Source organism: Pinus tabuliformis, chromosome 4_2 (genome assembly GCF_031772625.1).
Source record: "Pinus tabuliformis cultivar Carrire ecotype Pingquan chromosome 4_2, CPIR1, whole genome shotgun sequence".
Taxonomy (NCBI): domain Eukaryota; kingdom Viridiplantae; phylum Streptophyta; class Pinopsida; order Pinales; family Pinaceae; genus Pinus; species Pinus tabuliformis.
The window spans coordinates 1165641142-1165656661 of record NC_142304.1 but is presented as its reverse complement, the minus strand read 5'-3'; positions in this window follow the sequence as shown (position 1 = coordinate 1165656661).

Sequence of the window (15520 nt, the reverse complement as noted above, 5' to 3'; positions counted from 1 at the left end):
TCTGAATCCTGGTGCAGTGCCTCCATTTCAGGGTGATCTTCTCTTCTAAACCCTCCCTTGTGTCCAAGTCAACCAGTATTCTTGCCAGCGCCCGATTTTTCGTCTGAACATAAGTCTTGTCATATTCCAGATATGTACCAAGGGCATTGCCAATCCTAATAAACACCGCTTCGGACCAGAATTGTAGGGGTAGCCCAGGTAATCGCACCCATATAGGTCCTACTCCAATTTGTTCCCGCTCCGGATTGAATAGCGGAGACTAGCGCTTGAGGAGGACCGGTTCCATCTCAATGTGCCAATATTTGGCTAGGATCAGATCGGTGTATTCAGCTCTCGAAAAATGTAGGGCAAACCAACCCCGAGCCAGACTATGAACCTCCGGAAGCTCCTGAAGTATGCCCCACCATATCTCCTGTACCCAATTTGAGAGTTTGGTTGCTGAGTAAGCCCTCCCTCACACATGTCCAACAAACACTCTGTTGGCCTTATCCACAACCTTGCCCATTGGTATATCGTCTCCAAATATGATGGTAAGATCCTTTGTGGATTTCTTCACGCACTTAGCCTTCCGCTTTCCTGTTCTCGGCGCTGATGGATGCTCTGATAATGGATCTGTTGCCAATTCCTTCAGATAATTTGCCGATTTGGGGTTTATGACCGGGGAATCAAAACATCCTGATGGGAGGGAATTAGGGTTTTCCACATCCGGCTGAGGTGATCTCATGGGGGATACTGGGTTAAAGGAGGGGAGCAGATCAAAATTAGGGGAAGGAGGCATAATAGCAGAGAGAAGATTAAGCGTGCTAGGGGAAAGCGGAGGATTGTCTAAACCCGGGGTCTCCAATGAGAGGGATCCAAAACACAATGGCGATGTAGAGAATTCAGGGAGCGCAACTGATGGCAAGAGACCCGGGTGAGGAGCAGAACAGTTATAGCTAGGGTTTGGACCACGGTCGCAGAAAATGGACTGTCCTTCATAAGGATCCTGTGAATAATCAATTGTCTCGTCTTCATAATCCATTGCCTCCATAACAGAAACCACCTTCGAACCCACCGAGAAAGGAGTTAGTTGACCGAGGACGGTGAGACGGACGTCGACCGGTCGAGAAAACAGGGAAACAATTGTTCGCTATTACCCAAATTAACTGCGATGTAATTACAGGTCTGTTCCTGTGCAGGTGCGGGAAGACGTGCTCGCCACGTGCCCGCTTGCGGCCACGTCAGAGCCCAGAAACCCATTTTCCTCCTTTTGATTATTATTATTATTCAAAAATAATTAATATATATTAAACCTATAAACATTTAAAAAAGATGTAACAAAATTATTAATAAGATGCAAATATTCATTTCCTTTAGACTTTCCTTCTTACTAGGTTTTTCCTTTCTTATTTATTCCCTTTCTTTCTTCTTTATAGGGTTCTTATGTTACTTAGATTCTCAAAAATAGAAAGAAATTGATGGTGCCTTAGATCAAGTAGATGATTATTGAAAGGAATAATATTAGATATAATCTTAATTTATAGTGAGCCAAAATTTTTAGGGGAATAATGATGGGCAAGTAGCAGGGGAATAAATGATGGGAAAATAGCTTGAGATACTTCAATAGATATCCATATATCTTCCCTTTATCATGGAGATCCATTCCACTTTAAACCGACTTTGTTACAATCTCCCCTTTACCATGGAGATTCATTCCACTTTAAACAAGATTTCTTACAGTTTATCATGGAGATTCATTCTACTTTAAACAAACTTTGTTACAATCTCCCCTTTACCATTGAGATTCATACCAGTTTAAATAGGCTTTCTTACAATACCATCAGCTAATAACCTTACTATTCCACATGCCAAAAAAAACCATCACTCACATTCATATGACACAAGATCATATGGTATTTTAAGAATATTCTAGAATATTCTATAAAGTGAAATCCATACCATCCACCAAATAATCATTTACAATTAAATTAAAATTTTGGAAGCCCTATTCCAAAATAAATATGCCTATCACCATAAATACGGGAAAAAATAAGCACAAATGATCCTAGACGTCAAGTATAAGAGATTTTTTTTGAAGGAAAAATCATATTTTATTCAACTTGAAAACAAGGAAAAAAATTACATTCTCCATATGCTCAACAACATTCAATCATATCAGTCTTGCAATTAATGCATGATAAGAAGAAAGAAACTACTTTGGGGAATGCATGAAGATGGGTTACTCTTTTGGGACAAATGTAGCTTTAAAATTTCAAAATTTATGCACGATAAGAAGAAAGAAACTACTTTGGGGGAATGCATGAAGATGGGTTACTCTTTTGGGACAAATGTAGATTTAAAATTTCAAAATTTTTAAAATTGAAACCCTCAAAATTCATATATGTTGTGAATTTTGATTCGGAGTAGAAAGACAATTTGTGAAGAATTATGTTGTCCTGTTGACGGTGTTGGACCTGCCAACATTCAGGGGATCTCCCCGATATGAAGCCCCAACTAGACCTCACACCATTTAATGTAGGAGTCCCATCCAGTATGATGGCATGGTTGCAATTATCTTAAACATATGCCTTAGCTCTTGCTTGTCAGCACATGAGAGTGGCATACTTAATCTTCAAACAACAAGGTTCGTGTGCCTAGAGAGTGCTTAGTGTAACTCGTGTCTAAGTTCTTTCACTAAGAGGGAGAGGGTAAGAGTGAGTCTCAAGTCGAAATGGAATAGTCCCAACTCAGTTAGAAACACACAACACAAGAGGACCTGTGCAGCTTATAGCAGAGTTGTCCACATGAATGTGGCAGTCACAAACACAAAGTGAACAGATAGCACATATAACACCCAGTGGAATAGTCCACACAAGTGCGATGGTCGTTATAAAAAGTTTATAAGGATGAACCTGTCAAGTGTTCGACAAAGTAGTCCACTCAGGCGAGACAACGTTAACAGCTGATACAACACATTTCCAACAGCATATGCACTAAAACAACCAAAATAGTTCAACTATATTAGTACGGGTTAAAGCAACATGCATTACAAGCGTCCAAAAAATAATCTTACAAATGAATGAAATACATTTTGTGAAAATGTGCTAGCATGTTAACAGACTTCTGAATGAAGCTAAAGTTCCAAGACACATCCGTGCACCATACATCACTAACCCCAATAGTGGGGCATTGGAGCCATTGCTCGCTCCTCAAAGAGAAGACTACAGACTCTCAAGGCTATGTGGGAGGAGCCAAGTTGAAAAAGTCTTTTGCATGTACAAATGAGGGGTATATTTAGCCCAGGGTGAACTTGACCCTTGTGACTCTTCGAATTTCCTCATGAATGTTTGACTTACATGACTCTTCAGCTGACATGAATCTTCAACTTCGTATGTGGGTCTCTTGGATTTCCATGCTACATTACATTGATAACAACAATATGGCCCACAATAGTGATGTGGTTGAGACAACTCATGACATGACTCAACATGACAATACTGGTATGTTCATGTTGATGGTGGTGTCCATGTCGAGTTGGAGTGCTGCTAAATGATGAGTGTGCTCTTAGTGTATCATAGCTTCACCTCTGCATGAAAAGGTGTGCAAATCCTTCGATGGTCTTGGAGTTCGCTTGATGTTGCATGTGCATGTATCCCCTTCGCTGGTACTTGGCATGCTTCATGTGTTCATCCATTCACGAACAAGTCTCTTAGCATGTGCTCCTTGTTCATCGCATTCATTGTTGCACCATGTCTCATACATGTACTTGTATTTGCAATCACTCATGACGAGACAAAATCAAATCTAGAAATCCCCTAGTTTACCATGATGCATCATCTTTCGCTTTTGGGTGGAGGTGACCAGGAGAGAGGACAAGGCTTTTGAAACTACGAAGAGCATATATCATGCAAGGATGCGAGGCTTTGGGACATTGTCGGGAAAACTGTGCAGAGGTCACTGAGAGGTTGGGTTGAGCAGTCTGGGAAAGGATTGACAGCTGCGGAATCTAGCTCAGCTAGGAGGCAGAACTGCGTAATTTTTTTGAGGAAGGTAGTGCGGGCAGCAGGAGGCACTTGCAGTCAAACTATGTAGATTTTTAGAGGAGGCTAGGAGCAGGTTGCGAGAAGCTTGCTGGCCAAAACTATGAAAATCTAGGAGGCAGTCATGCAGGACATGTCTGCGTAGTTTCTGGGCTGAGCGGGGTGTCGAGAAGCTAGTGGACAGTCAAAGAAAAATACACAATTTTCAGAAGGTGTGGCAGGTTAGCTGACAGGGGGACTCCCTGACAAAACTGTGCAATTTCCAGAGACAATGCAATGACAGGAAGTAGGTGCCTATCCCTCTTTTCTACGCAATTTCTTCAGTTAGTGCAGGCGGGTAGGATGATAACTTCTACACAATTTTTGGGAGGAGTGAAGTCCGGGGTCACTTCCAAGTCAAATTCTCTGGTTGACCAACAAGAGGCTTGATGGATAGGCTTGCTGGAAGTGTAGATTGAGATAGATTCTTGGGAAACTTCTATGTTTTTCTGGGTGACAGTCAGCCATGTTGATTCCAGGATTACATAGTGCAAACTACTTGGGAGGCAGCCTCAAGCTCTACGCAATTTTGGGCAACAATGCTTGGTCACTGAGGTTGAGATTGGATAATGCAGCTTAGTGAAGGTCTGGCTAATGGAGGGTGGTCCGATTGATAGATCTTTGGAAAAATGGTTAAGTGTGTGAGCGATTGAACTCATGTATACGTGACCTTGCGAACACACACTCAACATGACTCAAGGACAAGACACCTCAAACAAACCAGACAACATGCTCAATGTGACTGACTAATGAGTGCGAACGACAAGTGAGACACTTGAGATAGATCATTGAATGATCGTGACGACATTTGCATGACATTACATACACCTTCTTGTGTGAGTGTGACAAATGCTTACATAGTGAACACAACTTGTACACACGAAGATAGACCTTGAACATAGCCAGAACAAGATTGCAAGCATGAAATTACAACCAACTTGCTAAAAGATGACCGGTGAATGGTCAAGAAAAGGGGGTTTAAAGACTCGACATGAGCTCATGGGATGAGACCAAGTGTTTGCAATCATCAAGGAAAAACCAAGGAAGGCTCCGAAATTGGATCTAGGCTAAAATTTTGGAGGGTGTTGCAGCCGCTACAACACTTGGCGACACACTGGTTGAATACCATGTTCTCTGTTTCGATCCATTGACAACACAAAGTATTGGTCTATCACGGAGTATTGAATCATTGTGTGGGTTAATTTGATTTCCCCACTTACCCCATGGACAAACATGGTTCACCTTTTTCGAACTTAGTCAAACACACAAGAAGTTTCAGCCTAATCATAGTGTTTTGAAATCAGGAAGGGTAGTTTGGCTTGCGAGTTTAAAATTTTCATAGTATAAGTTTTCCTCTCTGGTGTTGCTCCGCTGCCAGTAGGCCTGGAGAATATCTCAATGGATTCATGCAGGAACACATGTATTGATCCACTTCTAGTGAGCCTAGTCACTACCCTGGTGGAGTTGCATGCTTCACCTCTTTTCGCAAGAAGTCTTTCTCTTCTTTCGCCTTTGTATTTTTTAAAACAAGATTGTGCATAGGAACTTATTTATTTTTGGGTCGGAAGAGGGATCCCGACTTATTGAGAGCAGAAGAGGTTTTTCCTTCAGAGAAGCATGTAAGACCTCTGATTTAGGTTTTCTTGTTTAGATTTTTGCCTTCTATGTTTCTACTAGTTGGATGAGCTTGAACACACAGAGCAGAAGACTAAGTACAGGAATGGGGTTTCCCAGTGTGGACACAGGTTCATGGTTGGACCAAAGATCCCCTTACATATGGCTCGTATTTTTTGTTGATACTTCATCAGCCAAAGGTTATAACCAAGCATAGAGAAGACATACACAGGGCTGAACAAGTGTTGCAGTGTCACAAGATTCTTTGGATCTTAGCCACATACTCATTCAAAAGCCAGAAATCAATAGAGGGTAGCACTTATTGACAAAAAAAAATATAGCATGATATTAAGAAAACAAAACAAAGCAAAGAGAAAATAGCAACACAAAGCGAAAAGACAACAAGCAGTAAACAAACTATGTACATGGTGCACTGCACAAACCTGACTTATTGAAAGTAGTGCTTTAAATCTTGGTCATTGACAGGAAGGTTTTCAATCCTCTCGTCAAGTGATTGCAGATGGTACATGTGTGGGCCAATCTTTTCCTAGACAATGTATGGACCAATCCATAGGGATTAGAACTTTGTATGTTTTCCTTTGTCTTCATGGGGCTTATCTCATTTCAAGGCTAAGTCACCCACATCGAAGTTAGTATTCCATGCAGACTTCTTGTCGAACCATCTCTTGATACAGTTTTGGTGGAGCGTGAATTTTTCTTTTGCTTTCATCCTTTCTTCCTACAACTTGTGAAGTGTATCCATCCTATGTTGAACTAGCAGACAAGGCTTGCCTTGGGATTCTTGGGACAATTGGAGCACAGTCAAGTAGATGTTTGGAAAAATGATGGCTTCTTTCGCATAAACCAAGAAGCACGGTGAAGTTCTCTGAGAGGGTTTGGGTGTTACACGGTCAGCCCATAAAGCATTCATCAAAGTAAAGTGCCAATTACGCTACTCAGAGTAAATGGTCTTCTTGATAATGCAGATAAGGTTTTTATTTGTAGATTCAGCGAGACCATTTCCCTGTGGGTGGTAGTTAGCTGAGTGTTTAAGAAAGATACCATATTGCAATTCAAAACCATAAAGCTTTAAAGACAAAAAGTAAGTTGCATTTTCAAAAACAAGTGATACCTGAATGCCAAATCGTGAGATTATGTTTTGTTGGAGGAAGATGATGACTTCCTGGTCATTCACTTTCTTAAGCGGAACTAATTATGTCCATAGCGTGAAATAATATGTAGCTGCCAGGATGTAGTGGTGTTATTTCGAAGAATATGGGAATATTTCCCCAATGATGTCCAAGCCCCACTATTGAAATGGTTCAGTCAGTGCAACAAGGTGCAGTGGGTTTGTTGACCTTCGTGTTCTGTTGGCGCATCACTGACAGACCAGGCACTTGTAGGCATAGGCATGTGCATCCTTGAATAATGTGGTCCAGTATAAACCTTCTCGTATGACTTTGTGCGCAATGGTATTTCCCACAAAGTGGCTCCTGACTCGTCTTCCATGCAAATAATGCAGGACCTTCTATGAATCATGTCCCTCCATCGTTGTGCTTTCTATACAACACTTCATGCACCAACTGATAAGGTAAATCTTTGAGGTGAAGTACCCTCTTCTGTCTCATGGAGAAATGAGAGGGTATGGTGCCATGCTCAAGGTACTAGCACACATCTTCGTACCAAGAGTTTCCGTATGAAGTGGGTGGTTCTTGCTCTACATCGTACATCTCGATTTCTTGCTCCCAACCAGTGAGCTCTTCTTCTTCCTGCTTTGCATGGATTACTTCGGCTGCAATTTTGTGGAGGCCATGACCCTTGACAGTGTGAATTGGATTGATGTCAAGATCATACTCTTGCAATCTTGTTATCCTGTTTTCACTTTTTTCACCGAGCTCTTGATTTACAAGAAGAGATCAGACTGTTGGGTGTGGCACAAAGACTATGCAATGGTTCTTCAACAAGTAGGGTCTGAAGTGTTTCACCACCTTGTATATTGCATATTATTGTTTTTTTGATAGAGGGGTAGTTGAGTTCGGGTCCCTGCATGCCTGCACTCATGAAGGAGATGGGACGTTTTTCGTTCAGGTCATCCTTCTAAGTGAGTACTGCAGCAAGTGAATTGTTGGAGGCAAAGGTGTATATCAAGAAATCCTTATTAAAGTCTTGGTTGTAAAGTGAAGGCACATCTGCTATAGCCTGCTTGATACGAGTGAATGTATTCTTTTCCTTTTTACCCCAACTGTAGACTGCATCCTTCTTGATCATGTCTTGCATAGGTTTCACTATCTGTGCATAATTTGAGATGAACTTCCGGAGGAATTTTATCTTTCCCAAGAAGGACTGCATGACTTTCTTATTAGCTGGATGAGGAATCTGTGTGATCATCCAAACTCGATCTGGATCAACCTTGATCCCACTTTTGGCAATGATGTGCCCAAGGATTCAAATACACTTTTCTTGGGATTCAAACATATCCCATATTTTCAGCATTTCTCGAATATCTTCTTCAGATAGCGTATGTGGTCTGACCATTTTCTAAAAAAGACAATCACGTCATCAAGGTACATCACTATGCTCTATTTGATAAGTCCATGGGAAGTGATGTCCATGGTGCGCTGAAAAGTTGCACCTGTGTTCACAAGCCCAAATGGGATTCTCCTATAGGAGAACGTACAACACTTGGTATGGAAGTTATTTTTTAGTCTATCAGGTTCTACTACTAGAACTTGGTTTTATCCCGAAAAACCATAGAGAAAGGAAACCATTTCCGCTCTAGATATTGTCTGTAAAATATGTTTCATCGACGACATGGGATAGTTGTCTCTATCTGAGGCGCGATTCAAGTTTCGAAAATCAACACATAAGCGGATATCCCCTGACTTCTTACGTACATGAACTAACTTAGCAACCCATGTAGAATGTAAATGATCCCTCCATCCAACAGCTTAGTCAGTTCTTTCTGTATGAGGGGTTGAAGTGACAGATGTACTTTTCTCAGCTTTTGCTGAAATGGCTTGACCCCTTCTTTGATCGAAATCACATGTTGGATTATTCATGCGTCGTATGTTTTTAGATCATTGTATGTCCACGCAAACACATATTATTACTGTTTGAACAAGTGGACAAATGCTTGCTGCTCCTATGGTGTGCAACACGTACTGATATTGGCAAAATTCAGATCTTGTTCCGTTCCCAAGTTGATATGTTCATGCCTCATGGTGGAACAGTGGGTTTTTCTGTTCCTTGGCCCTTGAAAGTAGTTTTACGAGTAATAGAACATTTTGAGAGATACCACACCCTTGGGTATGAGGTTTCATTTCTTTTCGTTAGCTATGGCTTGCAGAGACTAATCGTGCTTATCTTCGTCAATCGCTGCATCCTTGAAGACATCAACGTTGGCCATGAAGTGTAGTATTTGTTGATCATCATAAAATAAGCATAGATTAGTTATGTTATCACGGATAGAAGGCTTATACAAAATTTCAACAGTAAACCTATCCCTAAGTGGTGTCATCCTAGCAGTTGCATTAGCTTAGACATCGACAACTGCATTATGCATTCTTCACACAACAATGATATTGAAAGCTTGGAAGTTAGAGATCAGTTGCCATACCTCTTGTTGATAAATTTTGAGATGAGGTGAAAAATAATGTATGCTGTTACGTACCGACCATATTCTGAATCACCTATCACTTTGAGTGTCGCAACATTGAGGCTAATGACTTTTTGCAAGCCCAATATGAGTGCTTCATATTCAGCAGTTTTGTTCATGCACTCGAATTCCAAGTGGCTTGAGATCAAGCGCTTCCTGTGCTTTGGGTCTATCAAGACACACCCAGCTCTTGAGCCATCATGTGTCTTTGATCCATCAAAATACATGGTCCACAATTCATCTGTACATGGACTGCTCGATGCACTAGTACTGCTACTGCTAATGCTACTAGTGTTATAATCTACTATGCATATTTCATTCCCATCAGTTGGGCAAGGAAGGAGACCCAACTGTGTGTCTAGTGGGGTTGGAGCTAGTTGTGTGAGATAACACCCCAATTGTGTTTCCAAGAGGTAGTTTCTGAACATGAGCTACGCGAAAGACAACAGTTCATTCTCACCATTGATGGGAGTGACATTATGTTTCATGTATCTCTCAGATAACACCCAGATCTGATTACTTTTACCCTGGTAGGGAAGCCATAAGTGTGAGTAGTCTGTGGCAAAGTATCCATTCAACTTGCTGGACTAGTATCTGCTAAGCAATAAGCCATATGTTTCCGATATGTCCACAATGACAATGTTGATGCATCGGTGAACTTGGCCATCATGAGATAATTGGATGATCACATCATGAATTTCACCAATCGCTGGTATGCATGTTTGATCTAGTTGGATGATCTGCGCAGATGTCTTGCTCCATTGCGAATTGATTCACTTGGAAATGGAGAGTGGCATGACATTAGCTGATGTGCCAGAGTCAACCAAACAGATTCAAATGAGAGCAAAAATGGAGGGCAAACCGAATTTTCTTCTTCCATCCAGAGTGTGTTGAGCACAATTGTGAGTGAACCAGGAGATGTGCTTGCTCCCTTCTAGTAGAGGCTATGTTGTTGCTGATGTTTCCCCAATGTGCGCAGCAGAATATCTCACTGATCCTTGAGCTTAGCTAACTCGAACAAAGATATTTTTGCATGAGTTTTCTCCATATCTTCCACAATATTGTAGTCAAGAGCGGGTAAACTCACTGAGGTGTCCAGGGTTAGACTTGTGTTTGTACTGTCTAGCGGAGTGTTCTCAAGTTTACTGCTCATGGACGTACTCTTGTTTGTAGCTATCTTCCCAAGCTTGCTTTGTGCTTTCTACTTTGGGATGGTTGGTGGATCAAATTTCCTCAACAGTTCAAGCTTTTCTTGCATCTCCCCAATAGTAGGGGCATCCCCTTGACTTTTGAGATTGTATCGGCCATTTTGTTTTGGGGGTTGCTTCTTAGTGTCCGTTTTTTGTGTTGCATGTGAGCATTGGTACATGTTGATCACCTGCCCAGTACCTGGTGCCTCATCATATGCAGCATCTTCTTCATCATCTTCGTCTTCGAATTGACACTACACATTGTTTACGATATTTCTCAAAATGTTGCACACCGAGTCCGCAAATCGTTTCCATTCCAGTCAAGTTCCTTCCAAGTGGCAGTCCTCATGGAATGAGAAAAACTTGGAGTTCGCGCACATTTCCATCTAGAACATTGAGCTGGCACTCTGTGTAGTTTTTGATGGGAAGTTGTTGCTCCCTGATGACATGCTTCCTTTCTGTTGTCTGGGAGGTTGGATGCTAGAAGATGTCTCGATCGTTCATTGCTTTAGATCAGATACCTTTGTTGTCAAGTTCTTGACAATACGAGTAAGGGTTTAAATTTCACTTTCTTCCTTGTCTTTCCCCTTACTCGCAGCAGCCTAGGGCTTCCTTCTCACATATTTGGAGTCTTTTGCTAGTTTGTCATCCTTGATGACTCCAATTGCGTGTAGGTCCTTTTGCACAACAATCACCTCTTCCCAATTTTCAAGTAACGTTGGTTTTTAAGCCCACTTGACGAACTGCGCAATACTAGTTCGTAGCGGAGGCGTGTAATAGTTGATAGTGATGGATTCATGATGTTTTTTTTGTCTCAAGATGTGTAAAAACCTCTAATTGAAGTCTTTCACTTTCTCTTTTGACTCCATGTTGAGACTACTGAACTCTTTGACCAACATGGCAGGGGTGTTGTCATCAATAAATTTTTCCAAAAACATCCTTTTGAACATACCCTAGTTTTGGATGGAGTTGACAGGAAGGTTGTGATACCAAACCACTGCTCAACCATCCATGGTACATGGAAATAATCTGCATGCAATGTCATTGTACCATACCTCAAGTGTATGCAGTTGTAGATAGAAGTTGTCTAAGTGGTCTTTTGCCTTCACGATTCTATCAGGGTCATACTTTTTCATCATCCTCTCTGAACGATTTTGCATCCTATACAAAGCAGCCGAGAGAGCCAATGGTCCCTGAGTAATCCATTCCAGGTTTTGGTTAGTCAGGTCTTCTTCTTCTTCATCTTTCTCCTCTTCTTAAAAATCTAATGGTTCCACCTCTGTGTTTGTTGGTTCGTCTTCGCCTCCACTTCCTCCGCTGCCTTCCCCTTTGTCTCCTATACCTGAGCCTAAGCCCAAGATCATGAGAGTGTCCTGTTCTCCCTGTCGAAAGGCTGGAGGTTCCTCTACGTTCTCAACCACTTATGCCATACCTTCGAGAGTGGCAAGAACTGCTTCTTCCACTAATGAGACAACAAATCCTCTGTGAGTGGTATTTCGCTGCTTTGATGCATATGGAAGATCTTGTACTCTTGGGATCAATCGAACTACTTTGGAAAACTGACGGGGGATGGGATGAATATAGCATAGGTGCTGAAATGAAATTTTGTGTTAACATCTAGGAGGTGAGGAGTAAAACGCTTCAGAGTTTCTGATAGGTGAGAGGGAGTGTGAGTTAATGCGTTGACCAAATGATTGATGAGTGGGGGTGAAAGGACATTCAACCATAAACAACTAGCGACCCTCCTTCTAGCACCAAAAATGTTGACGATGTTGGACCCACCAACATTCAGGGGATCTCGCTGGTATGAAGTCCCAACTAGACCTCACACTATTTCGTGTAGGAGTCCCATCGGTATGATGACCCAATTTCCATTATTTTAACGATATGCCTTAGGTCTTGCTTATCAACACATGAAAGTGGTATACTTAGTCTTCAAACAATGAGGTTTGTGTGTCTGGTGAGTGCTTAGTGTAACTTGTGTCTAAGTTCTTTCACTGCATAGGGAGAGGGTGAGAGCGAGTCTCAAGTTGAAAGGGAATAGTCCCAACTTATTTAGAGATGCACAACACATCAGGACATGCACAGCTTCCAGCGGAGTAGTCCACACGAATGCTACAGACACAAACACAAAGTGAAGAGATAGCACGTACAACACCTAGCGGAATAGTCCACACGAGTGCGACGATCGTTATAACAAGTTTACAAGGATGAATCTGTCGAGTGTTTGATGGAGTAGTCCAATCGGGCAAGAAAATGTTAACAATTGATACAACAAGTTTCCAACAGAATACGCACTAAAACAACCGAAATAATTCAACTATATTAGTACAGGTTAAAGCAACATGCATTACAAGCACCCAAATAATAGTCTTATAAACAAATACAATACACGTGTGAAAATGTGCTGGCCTGTTAACAGGCTTCTGAATTAAGTGAAATTTCCAAGACACATCCATACACCATACATCACCAACCCTGATAGCAGGGCTTTGGAGCCACTGCTCACTCCTCAAAGAAAAGACTACAGACTCTCAAGGCTGTGGGAGGAGCCAAGGTGAAAATGTATTTTGCATGTACAAATGATGGGTATATATAGCCAAGGGTGAACTTGACCCTTGTGACTCTTCGACTTCCCTCATGACTGTTTGACTTACATGAATCTTCAACTAATGTGACTCTTCAACTTCGTATGTAGGTCTCTTGGACTTCCACGTTACATTACATTGATTACAACAGTATGTCCCATAGTAGTGATGTGGCCGAGACGACTCATGACATGAATCAACATGATAGTGCTGGCATGTTCATGTTGAGGGTGGTGTCCATGTCGAGTTGTAGTGTTGCTGAATGATGAGTGTGCTCTTGGTGTATCATAGCTTCACCTTTGCATGAAAAGGTGTGCAGAGTCTTCGATGGTCTTGGAATTCGCTTGATGTTGCATGTGCATGTATCCCCTTCGCTAGTACTTGGCATGCTTCATGTGTTGATCCGTTCGCGAACAAGCCTCCTAGCATGCGCACCTTGTTCATGTCGTTAGTCATCGCACCATGTCTCATTCGTGTACCTATATCTACAATCGCTCATGATGAGATGACATCAAATCCAGAAATCCCCTAGTCTACCATGATGCATCATCTTTCACTTTCAAGTGGAGGTGACTGGGAGAGAGGACAAGTATTCTAAAACTGCGCATAACATAGTTTAGGCCAAGATGCAAGGCTCCAAGCATTATCGGGAAAAATTGCGCAGAGGTTACTGAGAGGCTAGGTTGAACAGTCCAGGAAAGCAGTGACATCTGCAGGATTTGGCTTAGTTGGGAGGAAGAACTATGCAATTTTTTCGGGCAAGGCAATGCTGGAAGCAGGAGGCATTGGTAGTCAAAACTGCGTAGACATTTAGAGGAGGCTGGGAGTGGACTGTGTGAACTTGCTGGCCAAAACTGCGCAAGCTGGTGGACAGTCCAAGAAAAATATGCAATTTTCAGGAGTAGTGGTAGGCTGGCTAGCAGGGGGATTTCTTAGCAAAACTACGCCATTTCTAGAGCCAGTGCAGTGACTGGAAACACGTGTCTGTCCCTCTTTTCTGTGTTATTTCTTCATTCAATGCAGGTAGGTAGGCTAACAAATTTTGTGCAATTTTTGGGAGGAGTGAAGCTCAAGGTCATTGCCCAGTCAAATTCTCTGGTTGACCAGTGGGAGGATTGATGGATAGGCTTGCAGGAAGTGCATATTGAGATAGTTTCTTGGGAAAATTTTGTGTTGTTCTGGGTGACAGTAAGCCAGGTTGATTCCATGATTGCATAGTGTAGCCTGCCTGGGAGGCAACCTCAAGCTCTGCACATTTTTGGGCAATAGAGCTTGGTCACTGAGGGCTGAGACTACGCAACGCAGCTTAGTGAAGGTTCGACTAATGGAGGGCGCTCTGGTCAATAGATCTTCAACAAAATGTTTAAGTGTGTGAGTGAGTGAACTCGTGTATACTTGACCTTGCGAACACACACTCAGCATGACTCGACAACAAGACACCTCAAACCAACCAAACAACATGCTTAGTGTGACTAAGCAATGGGTGCGAGTGACAAGTGCGACACTTGAGATAGATCTTTAAATGACTGTGATGACACTTGCACGACATTTCATACAAATTCGCGTGTGAGTGCAATAGATGCTTATATAGTGAACACAACTTGTACACATGAAGACAAACCTTGAAAATAGCTAGAATAAGACTGTAAGCATGACATTGAAACCAACATGCTAAAAGACGACCGGTGAACGATTAAGCAAAGAGGGTGTAAAGACTTGAGATGAGCTCATGGGATGAGCTCGAGTGTTTGAAATAATCAAGGAAAAACGAAGGAAGGCTCCAAAATTGGATGCAGGCCAAAAGTTTGGAGGGTGTTGCAGCCACTACAACAAGTCATAATGCTATTTTTTGCAAAAACAATTAGTGTCGTATATTCTATCAATTTTCCATATATATCTATATATATATATATATATATATATATATATATATATATATATATATATTAAAAATTACACATTTTAGACAAGTTATGCTACACGAACACACACATACAACTTAAGATATGTGTGTGTGTGTTAAAAGTTTACACATTTTAGACTAAGTTATGCTACACAAACATATGCACAACTTTAATATGTGCAAGCATGATCTATGTGGAGAGAACTATGTTTATATTTTTTATTACTTTTCCAAGTTGGCGAAGTAACACTTTAATCACATTTTGCAAACACATGATCACTTAAGATTTTAATCTATTGTTTAAATAAATTGAAAACCAAGAATACCCTTTTGAAGATGATTCCTAAACGAAGGCAGTGATATTGTTTGAAAAAAAAAATTGTTGTCTATAATTTATGTTATAAATTTTTATTCATCCTTTGTTGAAACTATCCAACAAATTGTTAGAAATTGTAGCAAGAAAGGATCAATTTGACTTTAGCCTTAGTCAAATTATGTAAATCGAATTTCCA